The sequence below is a fragment of the Eptatretus burgeri genome, chromosome 13 (assembly GCF_056783735.1).
Source record: "Eptatretus burgeri isolate ZD-2024b chromosome 13, Ebu_testis_v1, whole genome shotgun sequence".
Lineage (NCBI taxonomy): Eukaryota > Metazoa > Chordata > Myxini > Myxiniformes > Myxinidae > Eptatretus > Eptatretus burgeri.
Window position 1 is genome coordinate 32506600 of NC_140973.1, and position 15000 is coordinate 32521599.

The 15000-nt window shown below is 42.1% G+C and overlaps 1 protein-coding gene and 1 pseudogene across 4 annotated transcripts in view; one reads left to right on the top strand and one right to left on the bottom strand.

Moving 5' to 3' along the window:
* Positions 1-15000, top strand: part of SHROOM2 (shroom family member 2) — a 218042-nt gene that overhangs the window by 79738 nt on the left and 123304 nt on the right. The gene's annotated exons all lie outside the window — the stretch shown is intronic.
* On the bottom strand, positions 1710-4950 carry LOC147014202 (SCAN domain-containing protein 3-like; annotated as a pseudogene).

The following is a 15000-nucleotide window of genomic DNA, read 5'->3' on the forward strand; positions in this document are numbered from 1 at the left end:
ACAACTAAAACCTACCAAGAAAAATACGACATTATCCAGTTTTGCGAGGCAAATCCACTGATGAAGAAAACAGCCATAGCTGAGAAGTTGGACATCAAACGGCAGACATTGAACAATATCTTGAAGAATAAAGGCATGATGTTTGGACAAGTGGAGAAGATCACGAGGCCAGTGGTAAGTGTGAAACGCGTGAAATGTGTGTCCTTTGAAGATGTCGATGACGCGCTCATCATCTGGTTTCGGCAAATGTCGGCTCAGCCAAATATTCGGTTGGACGGTGAAATGTTGCTGCTGAAGGCACGTAAATTCGCTGCGGACCTCGGGCATGATGATGCCAAGACCTTGCCGATGCACTGGATAGACAGATTCAAAGTGAGGTGGGGAATCGGCAAGGTCAAGAAGTGCGGCGAATCAGGCAGCGTGGATTCGGCAGTGGTGCACGACTGGAAGGATGGCAAATTGAAAGACATCTTGGAAAGGTATCAGCCTCAGGACGTGTACAATGCCGATGAGACTGGGCTTTTCTGGCAGATGCCGCCAGAAAAGTCTCTGGGGTTCGTTGGTCAATCCCATCATGGTGAGAAGCAGGCGAAGTTGTTGTCTTACGGTTGTTCATTATGTTTACTTTTGATAAACTGATTCATGAATTCCATCTTTGCTTGATCACTTTCCAACTCACCAATGAACCCCCACCTATGCCCTGAGGATTGTGTTTTCCTTTTGGTACAATAGCCGGCTCTCACACATACGTGTCCAGGCCACGCGCGACTTCATCCTTCACCCCACAGTCATCATGAATGTTCGCATACGCGTAAGTCGTCACATTTCTAAGTCGTCACTTTTTTCTCGGTCCTGATGGTGACGACTTACGCCTAGTCTACTGCATATATATATTTATCTATATATATTCATTTATTTATATATATATATATATATAATATATGTATATATGTATATATATATATATATATATATATATATATATATATATATATATATATATATGTATTGTATTACTTCAGTCATGATTATACATTTACGGGTGATCTTGTTCCAAGCATGCAACACATTCTTCTGACGCATGCCTTTATTTGGGTGTTGTATAGGTCAGTGCTTCTCAAACTATCTGATGTGGTGGACCGGCAGGTTTTTTTCCCAATGTGCCAGGGACCGGTACCTTATTTGTGCCATATTATTATTATTTGTTTATGATCCGAGAAAATATTGTTTGAACATCCTTCGTAATATTAATTTATACCGGAAAAATATAAAAATATAATGAATATAATAAAAGTTGACACATTTTTTATATATATTTTGTAAACGACTAATACAGTATTATAATATTAAAAAATATATAAAAAATCAAACTAGCAAAGCCTTCAAACATAGTTATTATAAACATATGTATACCGGTATATAAGTAATAAAATGAAAAATTATAATGAATAAGGTAGGTTGAACAAATTATATATTTTAGTGATCTTAAACTCCAGTACCGGGTGTAGTGGCGTGCGCCTGGAATCCGGCTACTCGGAGGCTTGGGTTGGAGGATCTCTTGAGGACGAGAGCTCTGCTCTGCGCTTGGTCGTGCTATGAGAGGGTGTAGGGCAGCCCGGAATCATGGCGAAACTCAATCCTTATCCCTGTGTCGTAAGACCAGGGTTGCGTCAGGAAGGGCATCCGGCGAAAACCTGTGCCAAATCAGTATGCGGATCATAACGGATGATCCACTGTGAAGACCCCTAACGGGAGCAGCCAAAAGAAGAAGAAGAAGAATAAGAGTTATCTTAAACTTCAGTGAATAAAGACATTGAAAGGAAATAGGTAACATTACATTGAAGACAACTTTGAAAATGTCGTAATGTTAAAATATGAAATTGATGATATAGGCATCTTAAATCCTTAACTTTTACGAATCTGCAAGGTTAGCCTGCTTCTTCTTTCTCAGCTTATCCAATCGTGGTTCAATTGAGGACAGTGCCACGCACAATGGAGAATGAATATCCACACTATTCCTGTACTTTATCTTAATGATGCTTATAGTTGAGAAGCCAGTCTCGCAGAGGTAGGTTGAAGGAAATGGGAGAAGAGTTTTCAGAGCAATTTCAGTAAGCTCAGGATATTCTGCTTTCACTTTTATTCAAAAAGAAGCAAGTGCTGTTGTAGTTTCGAAACTCCTCTTCAATCCTTCGTCAGCAGACAGCTCCAATAATTTATCCTCCATTGTGACAAGTAAGTCATCTCTCAATGGCATAAACGGATTTCGGATCCATTCATTCCCTTTCCGTGGATCTTCTTCTGGAAAGTAATGCTGAAAACGTTCTGCCAAATTCGTCACGTGTTCTCTGATGACATTTCGTGGAGATGTAACATTAAGGTCTTCTCCTGTATCAGCGATGACTGCCGCTAATTGGTGAAACATATCATAACAATCTCTTGACACTCAACTCTTCCATGCTTCTAGATTTCGTTTTTGTCCGTCGATCTTGTCTGCCATTGTTAAACACGAAGCCATCCTTCCCTGCATGGAGGTGTTGAGATCATTAAAGATGACAAAAATATCGGCCAAAAAGCCAGCCTGGCTAGCTAATTCACATCTCGGAACAATTGTGACCAGTTTGGTTTTTTGTCCTGAAGAAACTCAGCCAGTTCGTTTCGTAGTTCAAATACTCTTAACAGGACTTTCCCCTTGATAACCAACGTACATCGACATGCAATAGGAGCTGTTTATGATCAGCTCCCATATCATCAAATAATGCAGCAAATAATCTCGAATTTAGAGCATTTGCCTTTACATGATTCACAATTTTTACAACCTTGCTGAGCACACTGTTTAGTTCTGTTGACATTTTTTTTTGTTGCAAGACTTTCTCGGTGAAGGAAGCAGCGTGTTGACTTGCATTCAGGGGCAAGCGCCTTGATCTGGGTAACCACTCCTGAATGCCGTCCTATCATTGCGGCAGCGCCATCAGAACATACGCCTACGCAAAACTTCATATCCAACCCACATTTATTAACGATGTAGTCGCTCACAGTCTTGAACACTTCAGAACTAGTTGTTTTTGTTGGTAGTGAAGCAGAGAAAAAAAAACTCTTCCTTCAAATCACCCTCATGTTCAAAGCGCGCATACACCATCAGAATTGCCAGATAATAGCAACGTCTGTACATTCATCAAGCTGCAAAGAAAAGTACTTTGCTAAATTATTCTGTCCTATGAGTTGATCCTCCATATCCTGAGCCAGATCGTGAATTCGTCGAGCTGTAGTGTCATTTGAAAGTGGCACCTGAGCCACTTTCCTTGCTGCCGCCTCACCCAGCATTTCTATGCAGACATCTTTAATACAGCCTATCACTAGCGTCTCACCGATGGTGTATGGCTTTTTAGCCTTAGCAACTCGAAGTGCTGCTTTATAAGAAGCCTGCAAAGCACAAGTATTTATGTGTGACACTTCAAAGATCTGTTTCTGATGGCCTTTTAAATAAACATGCTTTCTTTCAAAGAACTCTTTTGACTTTGAACTCATTTCTTTATGTTTTGTATTTAAATGCCTCTTGAGGTTTGACAGCTTCATTGAGTCATTAGCCAACACATCTCCACAAATAACACACTGCGGTTTTGCCACTCCCCCATCATTCGTGGATACAAAAACGAATTGAATGTATGAGGAGTCATATTTCCGAGTAAAGCTAGTACGAATTATTTTTGCCGGCAATACTTCAGCTTCATTTACATCACCGTCATCTGATTCAGAGTTACTTGTGCGGTCAGCAACCGGATTTCTCGGCTTGATAAACATGTCCATTGGGCCTCGCTTCACCATCTGTAAATTAGAGATAAAAAATAATTAATATAAATTCCATAACCCTGGAATGATGGACTGAAATAATGCTTATTTGTAATATTTGAGCTAATATTTGAACTGTATATAGTAGAATCAGTGCAAATAGAATATAAAAAATGAACAATACAATAAAATTCTAAACAAAAGATAATTAAACAACCTCTAGTGATACTAGCTTCAAAAATCAATATTTCCATTAAACCTATGTTATTTTCCAACCTTTACCTGAGTCCCACAGTCAATGCGCGCCAAATTATAATGTAATACTAAGAGTCTCGATTGGACAGGTCCTTCATGGGTCCACCCCTTTCTGGGCGGGATCTCGGCCAGGCGGGGAAAGCCCGCCCACTCCACGCGTGTTTCAGGAAGGTGAACAGTAGTACAGCCAAGAATAAATTGGAATGTTTGGGGAAGGTGAACGGTGGTACAGCCAAGAAGAAATTAGAACGTTTGGAAAGCTGAGGAACTGGAACTGCTGCAAGATTTTGCCTTGGAAACACGAGGCTCCAGAGACGCAGGTGGACGGTGGATCGTGATGGGGGATGGGATATAAAGATTTATTACCCTAACTAAAAAAACATCACAACGCACCCCAGTATCTTCCCACGAAACACAAGGAAGGGATCTGTCTGCACATTTACTTAACGGCATAACTGACTTTGGGACAACTGTATGTTTGGATGCTTACGGTTCCTAGAACCGTAACACATGAATAACTTAACTACTGTTGGTATTAGGAGTTTGTTTTAAGCAGTTTTTCTATAATATAAAGAAACAATATGAATATTTTAAAACTTTCATGACAACTGTACAATTATAATTACACCCATTTTGGCAAAACAAAAGAGCACCACCTGGCAACTCCACTGAAATTCACATTATATTACCTTCACGTTCGGTTCTGGTATAACTTCCAACGTTGACAGACTTCTCTCTCTCGTATTTAGAATTTGTTGGCTTAAATATATTATTTTTCAAGATTTTATACATTTTCATTTTAGACATTACATGTTATATATTATGATAATGTGAAACTGGAAACTCGCCGCGGACCGGCAGTCGATGACTCGCGTACCGGCACCGGTCCGCGTACCACCACTTTGAGTAGCAGTGGTATAGGTAACTGACAGCTCTATTGAGGCAAAATAAGAAAAAAACCCAGATTACGTGCATGAAGCAAAATCATACCTTTTGCTTATTATTCAAAACACCTCACTGCACTGCAAAATGTGGGGATAGGAATTTTGCACTGTAAATGGTGGAGACTTGTAATACCCTCCCCCACCTCGAGGCGGCACTACACGATTCACATTTACATGGAGAATTTGCGTCCACACTCCCCCAATCGCCCCAAACCCCCCAAGATTACCGGCAAAGATAAAAACACCCCTCTACATTTGTTGGGGTCGCACTGATCCTCTGCAGCAAGTCTGAATTTAATTGGCCCAGAACTGTAGGATGATTTGTGTGACAAACAAGGCCACAAACACACAAACGCCAGTCCGTGAATTATAGTAAGGATATACCCTTTAACATCTCAATCAACACAACTTTGAGTTATTTATTTATTTATCATCGTTCTTGTTACCATAATTTTTAGCCGCATCGCGTTGCGAACGCTGGCTCTAAGAGAGCTCCGTGGTGGTGTTGTTGTTGTTGTTCTTCTTCTTCTTCTTGTTCTTCTTCTTATGATTCTGGTGAAGACAAAACCTTTAGGACGTGGCTCTTGGACACATTTGTCCATGTTATTAATGTTGAATTCATTGTATTTTTGGCATTATTTTGCTTTTGGACTTTACCTAATTTGGCATTGTTAAAGAACAAGCTGATTAGATTTTGGTTGAGGTCTGAATCCAGATCCGGCCTATCAGTGTGATACAAAATGTAAACTGTTCAGCCTGGCAGAGGTTTGCCCTCTACCGAGTTCTGTTCTTGTTTAATTGTGTAAAAGAAGACCTGGGTGCAAGCACTTAAGTCATATTTTTGAAAAAAATGAGCTGGCACCAGTACTATAATCTATAATAGCCAGAGCATCATTTGATACTAAAAAAATCCGAAAATAAGTACTCAAGTCCTGTATATTGGTATATGGTCATTGTTGAATTCACTAAAATGTAGTGCAAGAAATACCCAAGTCCATAATGTTTGAGCAAGAAATTCCTAAGTCCATGACTGTCCAATCAAAATGCTAGTATGTGTCACGTGACAAGCTGTGAAAATGGCGACCATGGAGGCTGGACAGCATGGTGTGAATGAGGATAACCCTGATAACAGGCATGACAGGGGCAAAAAACGTAAAATAAACCCTGGAGACTGGGCGAGAAAGAGAATGAAGGATGCCAAAGCATCAGGTATGTAGTTTATATGCATTATACTTTGCTGGTACGTACCACTATGACGGGAGATTGCACAGATACTGTCACCTTCTTGAAACGTGGTGTGAGGCTGGAGCAACTCAAAGCAGCAATGATGTCTGTCTGCCCTGCATACGTGAATTTCTTGCCAATCAAGGCAGCAAAGCTTAAGGATGTGAAAGCTTTGTTACAGCATATCGATTTGCCACCGACTGTTACCTTCTACCAGCACCTCAAGGGAGATGATAGGGTTGCGAATGATGTTAACGAGTATGAATAGTACAGTTATGGGTACAACTGAATCAGTGTCACCTCTGTGAAAGTTCAGTATAGGTTGTATTTTCTTCCTATGTAAATCTGTAAAGAATGTTGATGGAGGTGGCCATGGTATTTTTATACTCTTAAGAGTTGACTTTGTTGTAATATTTCCAATCTGGTATGATTTTGATGCAAACTTTCTGAGCAGGAGGACTTTACTGAATGAGGGACTTGTCATCTGAAAGACGACTCGCCCCAAAGTTAGGTTTTCTTTTATTTAGGACATTAATTTCCGATTTAACTGAGTAATTTTGGACTTAACTGGGTAATATTGTAGTTACCCAAGTCCAAAAAGTACCCAAGTCCAGGTATTTAGCCACAAAAAGTACTTAAGTCCAAAACCAATTTTATCTATTTCTTCATAATAAAGGATTATTTTTTCCACAAAAAAGGGTTTGTCTGCTCTGTCTAGCCCCTGGAACCAGCAACAGGCTCCATAGTATGCCACCTTTAAAAAAAAAGTATCTGCAGCATGTATTGAAAACTTTGATCCTCAATATCTCAAAAGTGTTATTTTGTGACTAAAGTACTTCTTGCACTCAGGTCTTATTGCTTGTGTTGCTTAGTCAGTCAAATTGCATCACCTTTAATCAGGCCATGTTTTTATTCCTGCATAAAAACATTTTTTTTCCCAGGAGCATTGTCACAATTCATCTCTGAATTTTGTTTGATCAAATTTTTTTTTCTCCCACGGGATTTTTCCACACTTGCTTTTATACATTAGATAATTTGATCACAATTTTAATTTTAATTACATTGATTTGTAGGACTATGTAACGAATTGCTTTTTTTTTTTGGAAAACACTTAAACTTCCTGTACAATGACTGTGAAATCCTAAAATGAATTTGAATTGAGAAAGCTTGTCTGCTTCCAAAAGTCCTCTCTGTGTCCTTGGCCATGTGTAGGTTCTGCATCTTCATTATGCTTGTTTTAGGAGCATATGTTTCTTGTTTTCTCATCAGAGTTCCCTCCCAGAGTCACAACTGCAGTGGAAGCTCATTTTGAATGAATAGTTGATTCCTGCAGAGGTTATACTCTCATTTGAAGCATTTCAGCAGCTGAGATAAGACATTGGGGTGAAATCGAACACCAGAAGTGTTTCCATGAATTGCTTTTGGAAGCCACTTTCATGGTTTCAGAGAGTGGTCCTCGTGCTAATTTTAGCACTTTGTTCTCTAACCTTTTGCTATTCTTCCCCTCCGCAGTTTGCTTTTCATATAGTATTTTGGCGATGTGGCGACAGCCTTTCCACAAGCTCATATTTGTCAGATATTCAAAGCACACTTCTTTTTTTGGCTTCGAACATTCATGAAGGACTGAGAAGGTTCAGGGTGGGGCTTCGGCTTGAGTGGTGCCTCAACCACCAATGGGCACAGAGTGGGTGGGCTTTGGCGGCATCGTGGGATGGGACATCATCCGACCGTATAAAAGGGCTGGCGAACCATGAAAAGAAGCTCATCTGATCTGGGGTTTGGTTGGAGAGGGCATGCTGTAAGAGAGCTCTTGTGGAGGTAGAACCTGTACCTCCCACCAGTCCCATCTGTTCCTGTCCTGGTCTGCCTGAAAGCTGCTACAGAAGCTCAAGCCAGTTCTCCTGCTGACCTGCAGAACCACTGTCCTTGCCTGCCTCTGGCTGTTCTGAGCTTCCTGTTTGACGTGAGGTTCCTGTATGGGCCGTGATTGGGGAATCTTTTGTCCTGTCAATATCTCTCTGGTTCCTTTCCTGTGGTTTGCCGGATGCCTCAAGATAAATAGTTAAGATGTGTCATCTGTACGAATCTCTGGGGCACACATTTCTGAATGTAAATAGAACTGTACATAAAATTATATGATTGCCTTCTCTGTTCTTCCCCTTCCTGTTTTAAATACACATAGAACTCACTGGGTCTCTTGAGCGATTCGGACTGTTACAATCAATGAAGCGGAATAGCCTCATTGGCTTTTATAATCGCTTTTGAGGATAATCTTTTTTTTTAGCGGGTTAAGCTCAATTAAATTCGCTCTCCCACAGCGTGAGGTGTCCGCTTGCACGGTGTGCATTTTGGGTCCCCAACATGGACAAGAGTACGACACGCTGCTCGATCGGCTATGGGCATAACAAACAGGCCAGGTATAAGAGCCGATATGCTCTTCATCCAGCTCGGGGTGTCTGGACCAATTGGCCGGCATCATCCCTGCAATATTGGTTTGTAAGGATTAGGGTACCAGTTGCAACACTATATATATATGTAAATATTGGTTCACGAGTCAGTAAGTGACCACTATATTCATTATGGGTGTGTCTGTCTGTCTGTCCCGAGCATAGCTCCGTGGGTTTTGATCCGTTCCTGATAAAATTTGGGTGGGAGGTTTATATCATGATCGAGTTGTGTTGTCCGGAGAATGGGCGTGGTGCGCCCATTATGGGTGGAGTCACGTCCAAAAAAACGTGTTTTTTGGGGGTAGCCGATTTCAAGTTACATCTTCTCCGAGGGGGTTTGTCGAATCTGGCAGGGGTTTCGGTATTTGGTTAGGCCAATGGCACCTGCATAGCCACACGGAGCTCGATTTTTTTTTAATTTTTTTTTTCATTTTCATCCCAAGGTCACAAGGTCACAAGGTCATGAACATAGAAAATTGCGAATATGGACATAAAAATCAATACGACCGCCCAAACTTTGAGAGCTAGGATGACAATATGTTTTTATGCATAATCTTGAGGTCATTCCCCACCTAAAATCTTAAAGCCATTTTGCTCTATCTCGAACACCTTGCCTGTGGCGCCCCCTTCAAGTTTGTTTTTGCACTGATTTCATCAAAGTATGGATAATCCGAGGAGTGCGAAATGCCATATAGCCTATATGATGTTATATTGTTCCTGGAATGTTCCAGAGGAAGTTTTGCACCAAAGGTCATAATCCTTGACCTTTGACCTTTAAAGTTCACAAAGGTCAAATTTTCAAAGTTGTGGGAATCGAACCGGGTTTTCGACCTTCTTCGACGAACTCACTCCAATAAGCTATAGCACGTATCCTGTTTCCTTATTTTAATGTCCACAACATTGTTTTGTGACCTTTAAAAGTTATGCAAAGGTCAAATTTTTTAAATTGTTGAACGAAACCGGTTTTCGACATTTTACAGCTAATAACCCGTCACTCGTACCACATCATGTTGATCATTTTTATAACTTGGTCAAACATTATCACATTGTCTCATCCTTGACTTCTGAAACAATCTACATCGTCAAATACCGCTCGTGAACCATCGCCGTCTCCAGACTTGTATATCTCTATTATAATATCAAGCTTGCACACTAAAAACTTGGCTCGCCGTCACACGATCCCTATGAAATTGCTGTGGCACTTAGCGGACATGCCGACAATGTTTGCGAAGTCTTGGCGTTCCATAGTACCACTTGCATTTTGCACAATGCGTATTTTTGTCATTGCCCGTGTACGGTCTGTCGTCTGCTACCAGCTATGTTGTACTGCTATCCCGTGCATGTGCACGGGTATCGCTAGTTTATATATTTATTTTAATGATTAGAATGCTTTTAAAATGCAAGGAGAAACGTTGCACTGTGTGGGAGGGGTTGGAGGGGGGAAGTTGATGGACGAGGCACAGAGCAGAAAAACACCTCAAAATAAATAATCCTTTTGAAGAATGAAGAGGAGACATTTATCGCTGTGGGGAAGAACAACATGTATAGCAAGTATGAATGTGATTTTTTTTCTTCTTTTTTTATACACTGTCGAGGCTCGTATGAGAGCTAACGCACAGAACGTACAACAAGATGAGCAGAAGCCAAGAGAGGAGGGAGAGGGGAGGAAAAATCAATGTGGAACAGAGACATGAGATGTGTTGAAGGGAGAGAGATGGGGTGGTTAACACAGAGTAAACAAGATGGACATGACAAGAACTTGCAGGTCCTCACACAACAGGGACTTTCAGGAAGAAATGCAGGGAATATGAAGGAGGTGGGTTTGGGGTGGATTAACGGGGGTAGAAAAGTTCGTGGTTTTGGATGGGGGAAGATAACAGATGGTGGTGAACATCTGTTTTGAAGACCTGGAAGGAAGAGTGGCATTGAATAGAGAGTGGGAGTTTGTTCCAAAGATGGGGAAAAAAGAGGAATGAAAGAGTGAAGGTGAGCAGTGATTCTCGATTTTGGTAGTTTTACCAGAAGGGGGTTGCTGGCAGACCTTGAGCACCCTGCGAAAATATGGTGAGGGCATATCTCAGAGCGGGGTGGGGTGGGTGGGGGGGCGAGGACGGAGAGGAGATGGTTGAAGACAGAAAGACCACCGACATGCCTTCGGTGAGAGGGTGAGAGACCCAAGGACTCGGCCTCATCGTGTGAGATACCAATGATCCTAAATGCCTTGGTTTCCACAGCATGAAGCCGGGAAAGGTGAGAGGTGGGAGCACCAGCCCAGAGGGGAGAGCAGTACTCCATCAGGCTGTGGACAAAAGCTTTGTATGTGGTCAGGAGTACACATTTGTACACATTTACGTAACAAAATGGTCACCAGTCGGCCATTTTGGATTTAATCTCGGGAAAAATATGATGTGCATATGTAAGCCATCATTCATCATTTAAGCCACTGGGTTTTTTTTTTTTTTTACAACTAAAATGTCTGTCAGTCTACTCTCTCTCTCTCTATTGAGTGCAGCCTGTGGCTGCTGGTTGCATCATTGGTTGGGGCGCGGCTATGCCGCTGATGCAGTCCCCCTTACCAGTTCCATGGTGCTCATTTTGCCGACCTCGGAAGGATGACAGGCTGAGTCAACCTCCTGGTGTATTAATTCAGCGGCCAACGGGGCTTGAACTCAGGACCCTAGGATCCCAAGCCACCACCCTAACCACGAAGTCAACACCATGCTTCTCTGTCAGTCTACTAGTTGGCCCTCTTTGATCAGATCACAAAATATGGTTAGGTGCAAGTGTACGCCATTGTATACTGTGCTTGTGCCAAGTCTGAACAAAATCAGACCATGCATGTCAAGAAATGGTTGGGGACATGTTTACGTAACAAAATGGCCACCAGTCGGCCATCCTGGATTTGATCTCGAAAAAAATGACATGCTTATGTAAGCCATCATTTATTATCTGTGTGCCAAGTTTGAACGATATCAGTAAATGCATGTCCGAGAAATGGTTGAGGACATGTTCAACATCAGGATTTTTACGACTAAAATGGCTGCCAGTTGGCCATATTGCTTCTGATGTCGAAAAACAATGATGTGTATGTGTATACCAACATGCGTTGTTTTTCTGCCAAGTACGAATAAAATCGGTCCATACATGTCCAAGATATGGTTGCGGATGCACGCACGCACGTACACAAAAATCGAGACCAAATCCATTAGCCGCCGTTTCAGACCAAGTCCAACGGAGATTAATAAATATCATGGAACTATCTTCTAATGGTCTGTTATTTATACAAAAATATTACGATGACAATGAATGTTATTTCCCGGAAAAATCATATGCATCCAACACCTAGCACTTTTGTTGAGTTTATTTGGTCTGTACATCAGTCAGCGCATGTTTATTTTTTTCTAGCTTTTTGTTCCACCATTCAAAGCAAACAAAGTCGAACTTGTAGCCAAGTTTCATCACTTCACTCACACAAGTTTAATGTTGTTTTACTTTAACAGAGCTATATATCAGTAATCGGTCTTTAATTATTTATTTTTTCAGTTGTGTGTCGAAAGGAACGGTGAATTGGCAAAAATAAGCAATCATAAGCATCAATGTTGTGGAACAGCCAATTTGGCAAATGAGTTGGTTTCTCAGATGGAGGGAATTATTTAAGTCGATATCTCAATATCTGGGCGTGTGTACACACGCTTCCTTCCTCTCTTAATTGCCCTACATCTCCCTCCCTACCATGCCCACTCTCCTTTTTCAATCGCTTCCCCACCCGACATTCCAATCTCAGCATGTTGCAAATGATATTTCTGGCTCTTCAAACATTAATTTTATGACGAGTTAAAGCTTGACTCGTGTAGTTATCTTCACAATGAAAATACAAAGTCTTTGTCTGCATTTGCGGTTTAACTTTTTCTCTTCAACTGCAAAAAACCAAAATATTTATTAGTCTGATCATACAAAGGGTGTTTGAAACGCTCAACAAATGAGATCAATTGTCCAAGGCATGGAAACTTGATTACTTGTGAAAATCAGATTTTTCAAGTATATTGGTTGATGCTTGCATTATTCTGTCTGTCTGTCTGTCTTTGTTTGTCACCTGTGGGGCATAATTTTAAACCAATCTTCAATAAACTTCACCACATGGTAGAGTTCGTCATAAGCAAGAAGCCTATTGTTTTTGAGGTCAAAAGGTCAACAACTTTGTCAGATTTCTAAAATCCTCAATTTTAATCCTATTGACTTGAGATTTGAGCAGGATTTGCATATCAGGTCACTGAATTCAACCACCAAATATTTTTGAGGTCATCGGCCAAAAGGTCAAAATAGGCCAAATGTCTATAATCCTCAATTTTCATCTTATCAAATTGAAATTTGAAGAGGAGTTGTAAATTTGGTCAGTGAATTCAACCACCAATTATTTCTGAGGTCAAATTTGTTTAATGGATTTCGTAAGTATCGTGCTATGCATGACATCTTTCTTGTTTTTGTATTTTTTTTTTCAATACACATGTCTAATATACAAGTTCGAATATATGAAGCATTGTAACCTTTTTAAAATATAATGGAGCTAAGGTATATGTATATATATATATATATATATATATATATATATATATATATATATATATATATATATATATATATATATATATATAGTGTTGCGGTTGTCCGCAATGCGGACGAGATCAGACTGGAGTCTCCATGGACCATGATGTTCGCGGATGACATCATGATCTGTAGGGAGAGTAGGGAGCAGGCTGAATCGAGCCTTGAGAGGTGGAGGTACGCACTGGAGAGAAGGGGAATGTTAGTCAGTAGGAGAAAGACGGAGTACATGTGCGTAAATGAGAGGGAGGGTGGTGGTATGGTGCGGTTGCAAGGAGTTGAGGTGGGGAAGGTGGATTGGTTTAAATACTTGGGATCAACTGTCCAAAGTAACGGAGAGTGTGGGAGAGAAGTGAAAAGAGAGTGCAGGCAGGATGGAGTGGGTGGAGAAGAGTTGCAGGAGTGATTTGTGACAGAAGGGTAGCTGCAAGAGTGAAGGGGAAAGTATACAAGACGGTAGTGAGACCAGCTATGTTGTATGGTTTGGAGGCGGTGGCGCTAACAAAAAGACAGGAAGCAGAGCTGGAGGTGGCAGAGTTAAAGATGCTGCGATTCTCGTTGGGAGTGACGAGGATGGATAGGATAAGAAATGAGTGTATTAGAGGGACAGCGCAGGTAGGACGGTTTGGAGACAAAGTGAGAGAGGCGAGATTGCGATGGTTTGGACATGTGCACAGGAGGGAAACGGAGTATATCGGGAGAAGGATGTTGAAGATGGAGCCGCCAGGCAGGAGGAGAAGAGGAAGGCCAAAGAAGAGGTTCATGGATGCGGTGAGGGCGGACATGCGGGTGGTTGGAGTGTCAATGGAAGATGTGGAGGATAGAGCAAAATGGAGACAGTTGGTCCGCTGTGGCGACCCCTAGCGGGAGCAAGCCGAAAGAGGAAGAAGAAGATATAGTGTTGCGGTTGAGGAAATTCGCAAACCACCATTCAGGTCCCGTAGGTGAGATATCTCTAAGTACATGTGTAGTTAGCCCCAAACCCGTTGTTTAGAGGGAATAAATGTGATTCATTCAGGCTGCGACGCTTTGAGATAGTCGTTTTTCTGTTCTATCTTTATTTTGAACCAACCACGTCTCAACCGCCATCACACAACAACCACCAACCGCAACGCCGTTTCACAACAACAACAACAACGCCAACAGCCACGACCGTTACCTTCACAACTCGCTCCCGCAAACATCGCAGCACCGCCATTCCAAACGTCGCCATGGCCATAAACCACCACAATAAACCCTCCACCACCTTCACCTCTCCTCCTTCTACCGCCATTCCCGCACCACTTGTGAACGCCGAGCGTCAGGCTGTCCTGGCCTCGTACGGGACGCGCGCCGAACCGCGAGTGCAAAGTGCGGCCTTTCCGAGGAGAATTCGGATCAGGAATGATACACGCCCACTTCTGATCCGTCCAATCAGCAAGCGCGGGGCGGTTTGGCCCCGCCTCCAGGCGCGTCGGTGTAGAATCGCGGTATGCAAATTCTAGGATCAGGGGAGACTCACGCCCCTTTTCCTCCGTCCAATGGGCGAGCGTGGCTCCACCCCCAAGCTCGTTCTGATCCAGAAATTTGCATATGGGTTCTCCTGCCGGCCTATAAAGTGCCGAGCGCAGGGTCGAGTCGGGCTCGGAGCGGTCAGTTTCGGAAGAGTCAGTCTGGAGAGGAAGGAGAGCCGAGTGGAGCTCACAGTCTGTCGGGGTTCGGAGTCTGTCGGGGAGCTGCAGAGAGAGGAAGCCTGGAGT